The sequence below is a fragment of the Callorhinus ursinus genome, unplaced genomic scaffold (genome assembly GCF_003265705.2).
Source record: "Callorhinus ursinus isolate GAN/ISIS: 27379988/994484 unplaced genomic scaffold, GSC_fseal_2.0 scaffold5, whole genome shotgun sequence".
In the NCBI taxonomy this organism is placed as follows: domain Eukaryota; kingdom Metazoa; phylum Chordata; class Mammalia; order Carnivora; family Otariidae; genus Callorhinus; species Callorhinus ursinus.
Genome location: NW_027397067.1, coordinates 15,877,739 through 15,888,956, shown reverse-complemented (window position 1 = coordinate 15,888,956; position 11,218 = coordinate 15,877,739). Strand labels below are relative to the sequence as shown.

At 36.8% G+C, this 11,218-nt stretch overlaps 1 pseudogene; it reads right to left on the bottom strand.

Moving 5' to 3' along the window:
- Positions 1 to 252: 252 nt before the first annotated feature.
- On the bottom strand, positions 253 to 849 carry LOC112823105 (MICOS complex subunit MIC26 pseudogene; annotated as a pseudogene).
- Positions 850 to 11,218: the final 10,369 nt, after the last annotated feature.

Sequence of the window (11,218 nt, the reverse complement as noted above, 5' to 3'; positions counted from 1 at the left end):
AATAACAACATGAGAACAAGGAGTTTTGAGGCATTATCTCTAAGTGAAAGGATTTCTGATTAGTCCCCTTGTAGTATGGCATCACCCAAGGTAACAAAGAAACCTAGTATGGTTTTTCCTGAAGAAGAAAACCAATTTACTACATTCAGTACTGACTCTTCTCTACTGTTTTTCTATAGAAATACTGGTTTACTGCATGGAGTTTCCAATGTTTACCTATAACAGATTAAAATTGGCAGAGCATAGAGCATTCTACTTATTTCCAGGTGAATGCTTCACATTTCCTGGCTTTTGAAAGTTGTCCTTCCACAAATCTTCTACGACTGTATATCCTTGTAAACCCCAGACATATAATGTTTCCCCACTGACCTGGACAAATATGACAGCTTGTTGTGGATAAAAAAGAGAGGCAGCTAATCCCATGAACCCAGGTGGATACAGGAGCTTCTTCATTTTTGAACCTCTAGCCAAAAGAAGTCCAACAATGCCAGCAAAACCAACAACACCAGGTCTTGGAAAAAATCCAAGAGGTGCATTTTAGAGATATCCATAGCTATCTAACCCCCACTGAACCAAGCTCTGCATCTGAGGCTTAGTTTGTTGGTGTATTTCCTGACACCAACTTGTATATGGCTCACAATAATGTTGGAGATGTGAGATGCTTTCTTAAAGTTGGGTCCTTGGCTCCTCCACATATTTAGATTGACCCTCAGGAACGGAGTACAGTGAAAGCTTATTAACCTTCGTGAGAGTTTTGTGAGATGAGTCCTTTTTAAGTGATGCATAAACTTTGAAAGCGAGCAGACTCAGGCTGGTTGCCTCCACAGACCTCTGAATTACCTTCAACATGTTGCAGGCAGAGGTGGCTCCAGCCTAATTACATGCATTTTAGACCATTCAATATTGTCATAGAAATCACTGAGACTAATACTTTTATTCTCTGGGAATTGTTCTTAGCATTTTATTTTGTGTGCTTTGGATTTGATGATTTCTAATATTATGTTTTCAAATGTAATGATCTTTTTTTCTGCAGTGTCTAATCTACCCTTCTACTGAATTTTTATTTCAGATAGTGTTCTTCAGTTTTTGAAGTTCAAAATAGTTTCTATTACTCTCCTCCTTATGCTCCTATATTTCTTTAATAAGATCTTAAGCATATCTATAATATTATTTTAAAGTTCTTGATTACTAAGTCCATCATCTATGATATTTATGGGCCTGCTTCTGTTGACTGATTTCACTTCTGGCTATGGCTTAGAGTTTTCTGCTTCTTCATTTGTCTTGAGTATCTGGATTTTGTTATTTTTCTTTAACAATTTTCTTGCTTTGGCAGGTAGTGCAACTTAATCCTTTGTGGATCTAAAGAAACCTTTATTCTAGGACCATTTCTGAGGCATGTCCCTTTATTAGCCCTATTTCTAAAACATGACCCTTCTCTACTGAACTCTAATGCCCTGGGTATTCAACAGACTATTTCTGCTTGGCTTATGGGAAATCAAATGTCTCCCTGCTCTGCCTGAGCTCTGGAAATCATTTAGCTTCCCCAAGTGCTTTGTTTGGCATTATGAAGTTTTACCTTGAACATAATGCAATTTTATATTCAAACAAATACTCAAGAAGGCCTCTTTCAGGTTTTTGGAGCTCTTTTTACATATAGCTCCTTCCTGTCTGGTACTCTTTAATGCCAAGTCCAGCTACCTCAGCCTTGCTGTGCTCAGCTTTTGTTCTTTCTTCCTCCAAAAAATGGTCTGTAGACTGTAAGCAGGAAGCTGAGGCAATGACAGAAGTCACTTCATGTGTTTCTTTTCTCTTAGAAGTAACCATGTTGCACTGCCTGTTTTTAAATGTCTAAAAACAAGTTTTTCTCTTATATTTTGTCCAATTTTCTGGTTGTTTGCCATAGGAGGTCAAGGAGCTGAAAGCACAAATCAGGAGCAGAGTTTTCCCTCAGCCACTCTGGCCTTCTTTTTTAGTTCTTCAAAAGGAGAAATAATCAAGTTAGTATTTGCCTTAAAACTGTTGCACTTATTCTTTCTGCTTAGAAAAGTCTTCTCATGCATCTCTACAAGCTGCCTCCTCTTTCCTTAGTTTCCAAAATAGCTTTTCTTGACCACACTATTTAAAGACATGATTTATCATTTTAATTCTTCCTTCTTTTCTTCCAATTTATCACAGTCTGTAATTATTTTTTATCTTTTTTTTTTACATGTGTAATGTCGCCTCTCCTCTTGCTATATAAGTTGCACAAGGAGAGGAACTTGTACTCCCATATTCCTCAGCCTCTTGAATGGTAGCTGGCCCACAGGCAGGAGCCAGGAAACATTTCCTGAATCTGAGTATTAATAAGGGTAGTGTCTAGCCACATACTCTGAAATTTTAAGGTAGGGAAGTGCTAAGCAACATAGTAGTAAAGGCCCCTACATTAGAGTATGTTATGCTTATGTGTTCCTGTAGAATCTTCTTTTTCATGTACAGTAAAGACAATTAAATCTATTATTTTCACAAGAAAAATGTGACTTTACATTTTAGATATTTAGCTATATTTGATATTGGTCTCTATTCTCCATATGCAATCAAATTTGCTGTACTTTTATTAGGGGCATAGATATATAGTCTCTGACAGTTCATTTGAAATAAATTGCTTAACTATTTTCTCAACATTAACTAGTTTTATTGAAATATATTTGTATGGTGGTATCTCAGTTTGGGCTGCAATAACAAAAATACCATAGAATGGGTGGCCTTAACAATTAACATGATTTCATACAGTTTAGAGCCTGGGAAGTCCAAGATCACAGTGCCAGCAGATCAAGATGTGCTGGGGAAACTCTTTCTGGTTTGCAGATGGCCAGTCTTCTCACCTTCTTGCTGGATCCTCACCAGGCAGGAGATCCTCTGTCTGATGTCTGTTTTTTATAAGGACACTAATCCCATTCATGAGGACTCCATCTTCGTAACCTGATTACCTTCCAAAGGCCCCAACTCAAATACTATCACGTTGGGGATTAGTTTACAATGTATGAATTTTGTGGGGACAGAAACATTCAGTCCACAGCTGATGGAGAAAATATTGTGGTATAATGGTATATATAAATATTATGTGCCAGTTTTAAATTTGGTTGGCAATGAAGGGGCTGGTCTGCTCTAATATGAAATAACTGTGTTTATGTTACTGATTTTAATTCTGAAGTAGATAGAAAAATAGCTGACCTAAATAGTCATGCTGTATTTAGTTTTACATTCTCTTAGGTACATGGTTTTTATTAATCACCCACTTCACTAAAATGTAGGTCTGCATTTTCTTACATTTTAAAAAAGAGAATATCCCTGTCCAAGATCTTGGGATTTAATGTTCTCTTTGTATTATTGGCCTACATGATGGAGGGCTAATCCTCTCCCCAGTTGGGGATTGGTATTTGGGAGCATAAGTAATTTTGTGACAGGTTGGGTTCATACTCAGTTATAGGAACTATCTTGGAATCTAGGATATTTTTTAAATTGTTTATTTATTTTTTTAAGATTTCATGTATTTATTTGACAGAGAGATACACAGTGAGAGAGTGAACACAAGCAGGGGGAGTGGGAGAGGGAGAAGCAGGCTTCCCGCTGAGCAGGGAACCTAATGCGGGGCTCGATCCCAGGACCCTGAGATCATGACCTGAGCCAAAGGCAGAGGCTTAACGACTGAGCCACCCAGGTGCATCTATTTATTTATTTATTTTAATTGTTTCCAAAGCTTTGTTATTGTGATTATGTTTATGGACTGTTCCTCTTCATCAGGTATTGGTAGCTTTTAGTATTTCATGTAGCATCATGAATATATTTTGATATAAACTAAAACATTTAAGTTTTAGAAGTTATGCTTCATGATAATATCACTTTAATCATAAACCTTCTTAAATTCATCTGTGCTATATTGTCGTAATTCAGTATAAAACTACAAACTTAAACAGTACTTTAGTTCATTCAGGTAAATCAAGGATCTAATTTATAGTATATACAATTTTTTAGATATTTTTCAAAATATTTAGAGAGTGTGGCTTCTCTGCCTAGATGATAATAGCCCAGCATAAATATTTAAAGACATAAAAAATTATTGTGATGTGGTTAGAAGCAGGTATTTGTTTATTTAATGTACTTTGCACATAATTTTTCAGATATGAAAGAGAAGGATCAATTTTAATCCTCTCAACATTTCCTGAACATTATGACTTTTAGGCTCTTATGTTACTGACTACTAAGGTGATAATGGACACCACTAGTAGCTTTTATGTGGAAGTGGGAGTGACTTGTAAGGTCTCAGGTAACCATGGTCCAAGAGTAACTTATGTATCAGTCTCTAATTTACTTGGCCCCACTTAGCTTTTTTCATCATTGAGAACACTTGCTCTCAGGCCCACTTTTCCCACTGTCCTAGATATGTCCGATGATAAATTGGAAGCCTCACCCTCACAAGTAAGTGAGATATGGAAATAACTTTGTTATGCTAAATATGGTGTCTGGTGTTTTAACTTTTTGTTGTTAAACATACTCTACATCCCCATCAGTCTTCTTTTCCAGCTTGATTTTCCTAATGGATTAAGATTTACTTCTGTTGTTGATTATTCTTTTTCTTTTTCTTTTTTTTAAAAATTTATTTATTTTATTTGAGAGAGAGTACACACGTGTGAAGGGGGGGCAGAGGGAGAGGGAGAGAATCTCAAGCAGACTCCCCGCTGAGCCTGGAGCCCACCTTGGGGCTTGATCTCATGACCCATGACCTGACCCAAAACCAAGAGTCAGATGCTCAATCGATGGAGCCACCCAAGAGCCCTTGTTGTTGATTATTCTTTCCTTTTAGATTGTTTGGGCTGGCTTCTTCCTTTCCTTACCAATAAATAAATAAACAAACAAACAAACAAACAAACAAAGATAGATGAGGGAAGAGAAAGAGAGAGGGGGGAGAAAGAGAGAGATAGTAGTTAACCTCCTTTTTTCTTCCCCCTTTTGGGGAAGAAAATAAATTTGTAAGATTGAACAGAAAGGAATAATATAATGAATATAATACCCGATCATCCTTTGTAGGTGTCTCTGCCCTTCTGCATAGTTGCATTCCATACATATTTATTAAATAAATGAGTGGATTGGTGAATAAATCAACCATATTAAGATATTTTAAACATTCTTATAGAAAGAGGAATATTTTTTTCAGGTAGTCTAAATCCCCAGGCCTGGAAAAATTAGCTATTTAAATCTATTCTTTCATTATTATATGTAGTAAATATTTAACAAATAATGAAAACTGCTTTTTGTGATTAATGCAGTTCACCCAAACTAATCACTGATGGCTCACTTTCTGTTCAGTATAACAGCTGTATATTGTAGAAAGAGTAGTAAGGTCTCTGGTGGGAGAGCCCTGTCCATCTATATACATAATGCTGCAACATTGTAATTTTATTCATAATTTGTAAACTAAAGAAGGTCAATTTGTTGTTAACACATTGCAAAGAGTTCATTTTTATTTAAAAGTTTTTATGTTCAAAAGTTTGGATAGAAATTTGCTGATAACAAGGAAATTCATAAGCATCACCATATCATCTGACCTTTTTATAAGTTGTCCTACTTGAGACACTCACTTTCTTGTGAAGTTTCAAATTCCCCATTTGCTTTTATGTACTCAATTTCTTTTTTTCCATGAGTTTAAGATGTTTTTCTAAGAGGGAAAAGTGTATCAATAAGTTCCTCAGCACTGCTAAAATTATCAGTGAACATCTTGTCAGACAGTGATGTGTGAATCTGTTTTGTATGCCTCTTTCCAAGGACAGGTTTGTTGATGGAGGGAAACACTTTCTCATTTTTAAACCCAAATCCCACCCTGTGTAGAACACATTAGTATAATGCAGAGACTTCTGTGGGAGAAGATGCCATTTTAATTTGTTTTCTAGCTTCCTTATTTGTCTATGTTTTTCTAAACATTAAGTTTAAAACAATGGACTCTACTGTTTGCTGTTTGTATTCATTGGTTGCTTTCGGAGATACTCTATTCCTTTTAGTTTAGGCAGAATTCCACCATAGTTCTAAGAATCTGTGAGTTAGGAGTCAAGCTTCTTTGTCATGTTCTTTAATGTCCTTTGGTGCTGGTCCAGCCTGCATCAGCTGCTGCAGTGATCTTAGAATAATTTACTTATCCCTTAATGCCATCTATGAAAGAGGAAGTCAACCAGGTTTGTATAAATGCAGGACTCTAATGTGACCACTAACATTAAGTCACTAATGCGACCCTCTCATTAGCTATTACTTTCAATTAGGTGTTCTCAAACAATTAGCTTTCAAGCTACACGATCTTATTTATAGCATATACATTCCCTGATGAGAGAAGAAATTACTTCTGGGAAAGCTGAGTCTCCAACTTTTAATTTAGGTACTAAATTCAGATACATTACCTCAGTTGGACTTTCTTCTTGTGGAATTACTAAGCTCAATTCTCTTGGCATCATGAGCCTCTTAAGAAGAGAACCACTAAACTCCATGGGTGCTTAGAGCCCACAGGGAGATTAATGCAGCAGAGACCTGTTCTTTGCAAATATCATTAAAAGTTTTCAGATTTTCAAAGCATTCTCAGGAAAAAAAATCCTCACATCTTATTAATATCATTTTAAGCCATGTATTTGTAGGTTCCTATTCTTATGCACGGATTTGTCAGAAGTATTTGTTGTTGCTTCTTTGACTCTATTTTCTACCATGGAAACTGAGACTCTGGAGTCACTTTAAATGATAGTCCTGATGGGGTTTTCAAAATCCGTAATAATATATATTGCCTCAATAGTAATGTGGTACTTTACAGTCTGTATTAGACATGCTGGTTTTTATATCTTACTTCTGCCTTAAGATTTAGGTTTTTAAAATATATTTTTGCCCAGAATTAAGTGTTAATTTGATGGAAACTCTGCTTTTAGAACCATCACTTACTGCGTTATAATAAATTAAAATTGAACTTGTAAAAAAAAATTGGTCACATATAAAAAATAGTCATGTAGTACTTTCCAGGGTGCCATGTCAAAATTTTCTCCAAAGAAGACATGGTCTTTGCCCAAAAAGGGTTTACTATGAATGTAAAGTCATACAACAAACATTAAATATATATCCATCCATTTTTTTTTCCAAATCCATACTAGGCACCTAATATTTTCTAGACTCTGGAGAAACAGCCAATATGTAAGAATAGACAAAGTTCTACTCTCACATTGCTTTTATTTTATTGTATGTGGAGGATTGGGGTGGAAAAGGACAGATAGTGCCAAGAAAACCAATAAACAAGGTAATTACAGATTATAGCAAGTGCTATGGAGAAAACAAGGTGATGTGATAACTGAGTAGAGGATACTTCCAAGCTCGCATTAGAGATGCCATTTCATCTGAGTTTTGAAGGATACGATGGAGGAGCACAGAGGCAGAGTGACAGCAAGTGCAAAGGCCCAAGAAGCTTGACCTTCTGAGGAAGAAAAAGGTCAGTGTGACTGGAGCACAGTGAATGAATGAAAGAGATGTAGAAGTTGAGGTTGGTTTGGGAAGCAGGAATCAGATTATGGAAGCCAGGTTGGGTTTTGTTTTAAAGGCCGTGGAAAGTCAATGAAGCATTTTAAGAAGGATAATGTCTTATTAGACTTTAAACAGGGTGTCTCTAGCTGCCATAGGGAGACTAGATTATAAAGGCAAGGGTAAAAACAAGGAAACATATTAGGAATCTGTTTCAGTGTCCTTACTATCACCTAAGACTAGATGGGGTCAGGAGTGATGGAGAGGAATCATATGGGGTCAGGAGTGATGGAGAGGAATGATATTTGATATATTTTGATGATGGAATGATGGATTGGTTGTAGGGGATAAGGGAAATAGAGAAGCAAAGGATGATTTATTGATTTTTGGCATGAACAATTGAGTATCATTTGCCAAAAAATAGGGAATAATGGAAATATATAAACTGAAAGATTGTAAACAAAAGTAGAGGAAGCAGACTTGTAACAAGTCATGGGATCATGGGGTTTATTTTTTATTTTTATGTGTTTTGCATATATTGTATTAAACAAATATAATGATGTGCAAAGTTCTGTTAAGTGCCATATGCAAGAATAGAACAGATATAATTTTTGAATCAGTCAATCATATTTTATTGAGGAACTGTTATGTTCTAAGTACTATACTAAATCAATCATTTTTTTAAAACTTGCTCTCCAAGCATACCAAAAGCAATTAAAATACGAATGCTGTAATGGAGGTGTATATAAAGTACTCTGGAAACAGAGAGAGGGAGACATAGTCATCCCTGAAGGTGGGGCAAGGGCATCTGGAAACAGTGATTATTCCAGCATCCCTAAATGTGAGGGACTGAGGCTTGTAGGAGGACTGGGGTTAGGGCAGAGCACCCAGTGACTTTGTCCTAATACTTTGAGAAGGAGGCTGAGAGTGATTGTGGGGACCCCACATTCTCATGGCACTGTCACTACCCCAATGACAACATCTATGCTGGCCTTTCAAAGTGAGAGAGGAACTTTGCCAAGTAGAAGTGGAGGTGGAGGGGAGCTTTCTAAGGAGAGAAAAAAAGCCCAATGTCTAGGTTTAGTATGGAGGAATGATAAAAATTGTGGTTGGAGATGTAGACTGGAAACAGCTGTGAAAACCTTGGAAGCTGAGCTCAGGAGTCTAATTCTTGCCCTCAAGGAGCTTTCCATCCAGGGAGTTTTACCACACATGCGCATGCCGATCGACATATTAGCCTCACATTTAACGTGATAGATTGAGAGCATAATTAATTCTCACTGAAGCCTTGATGATCATGAAGCTGATGTCTTTGCTGAGTTATCATATTAAGGGTGTTGAGATTTGGGTTTACTTCATTCAGAAAGGAATCAGTGGCATCTTGGTAGGAGCCAGGAGGGAACAGTGTGGGGCCTGACTATTGAAAAGCTTGGAGGTTAAGTTTCAGGACTAACTCCTTTTCTCAAGTTCTGTTTTTCTTCTCTATTATAGGCTTCAAGGAGTGAGCCTACCTGCCTTTCCTCTTTCTGCTTTGTGTCTTGGATTTTTTGTACCACTGAAATGGTTTCTGAGTATATGACAATTCTGCTGGTCCCCAGTTTCTAGAACCCATCTGGCAATATGGTGGTTGAGAGTTTGGCCGGAGTGACCAGATTAGAATTTTGATTCTGTCATGTATTATTAGCTCTGTAAACTTGGATAAGTTTCTTAAACTCTCTAAACCTTGGCTTTTCCTTTTTAATGTATAAGTCAAAGGTCGTATTAATGCTTACTTCATAGGGTTGTTGTAAAGCACAAGTGAGATATATGCATATGAACTTAGTATAGTGCCCAAAGCACAATTATAAGTTCTTGATAATGGGCAGCTATACCTCAGTGACTGAAAACAACTCTGTAAATGTTGACTCTTATAATCATTAATTCTCAGCAGGATTAACCAAAACAACAATGACAAACCTTAAGAAAATCATGTAACCTATGTTTCCAATGGCCATGCCACCACAGAAGCCCAGATAGAGCCATGCTCAAATTAATTTTTTTACTTCTCCGTGAAAACAACATCTTTCACCCATCCCTCCCACTGGCTCGAGAGCACTCAGAGGTAGTTTTGGTGGCCTGAAAAGCTGGCCCTTTTGGTCACTGCTTACTGGCATGCACCTCATCTGGCTCAGTGAGGCCATAGTTCTTCCTGCGGCTTCTTCTGTACCTGCTGCCATTATTGCTCCTGTTGTGTAGCTCTTACTGGAGCCTGCTGCCTTCCATATTAGAGGGAGGGTTTGGGGAAGGTCTGGCTCCTGGCTTCACCAGTGTTTCCAATCTGGGCTCAAACTTGGATACAAATGGAGAAACAGCCCTGCCCTCATTGGTGGGACCCTCTACGACATAGGCTACTTTGTAATGCTGCCTCATGCTCTTACTGTGTAATTGAGAGCTCATGTAACAGGTATTTGAACTTTTACCATCTACTCTTCTGCATCTGAATCTTCCTAAAATGCAAACATGATTTCTTGGGAATTAGTGTGGAAGACATTGAGTGTATGTATGGATATCATGGTGGTCTTATAAAGCATGCTTGCTGGTTTTGACTCTGCTACTGAGGTAGTTACTGGAAGTCACTCTAGACTTTTACTTTTTTCTTTTATTCTAAAAAATATTCCCATATTTCAACTTTCTTTAGGAAAAGCATATGCCGATTGTTTCCCTGGGAAGGTCCTTTTAAATTTCTGTAGAGATTGGGCTTAACATTGGCTTGACAGATATCAATACTATTACAGAAGAGGGCTCCTTTCCAATCTCTAACAATGATGTAAGGAGAAAAAAAATCTGGAAGAAAGCTCTATAATTACAGATATATGTAAAATACAACAAAAAATTGTTTTGCACATGTCCCCAGATTTTAATTTTCTTGTTATATCAGTTAATCTTACTTTGAAGATTAGGGGGAAAATAGGAAGAAAAACAGGGGATTAAGAATGATTAAGGGGCACTTGGTGGCTTAGTCAGTTTAGTGTCTGCCTTAGGCTCAGGTCATGATCTCAAGGTCCTGGGATTGAGCCTGGCATTGGGGTCCCTGCTCAGCAGGAGTATGCTTCTCCCTCTTCCTCTGCTGCTACCCCTGCTTGTGCTTGCTCTCTCTCTCTCTCTGTGTGTGTCAAATAAATAAATAAAATCTTAAAAAAAAGAATGATTATGGAAAATCACTGAGAGGAATGAAGAAAAATAGTAAAGGAAAGATAAGACAAAAGAGCAAATGCACTGAAAGAAAAAGTGATGATTTTTTTCCTTTTGAGTATCTTGCACCTGACAAAAGGAAGCAATGACCTCTGTCTTCTCCTCTGCTTTTATTTAATAATATTTCTTGCTCTTAATTTAAATATTATCATCTTTCACATCAAACTCTAAACAGTTATAGAATCTAATAATTCAGAAGTTGGACAATTGCATTTTAATGGTTTAAAAAATAACTTTATGATAAAGAAAAGTAACTTTTTTTGTCTAATGGCTACTAAAAGCACCATAAATAATACATTGAATTAAAACTTCCAGATAACTATGTCACCTTTCTATTGGCAAGTAACTTGGTACCAGATGGGATTCCCTAAATACATATTCTGGTTTATCATCTCAAAAGAAAATTTTTATTTCAAATAATCAATGAAATAAATATAAGACAAAAATATAGGCAGAAGGAATTCTTTATCTC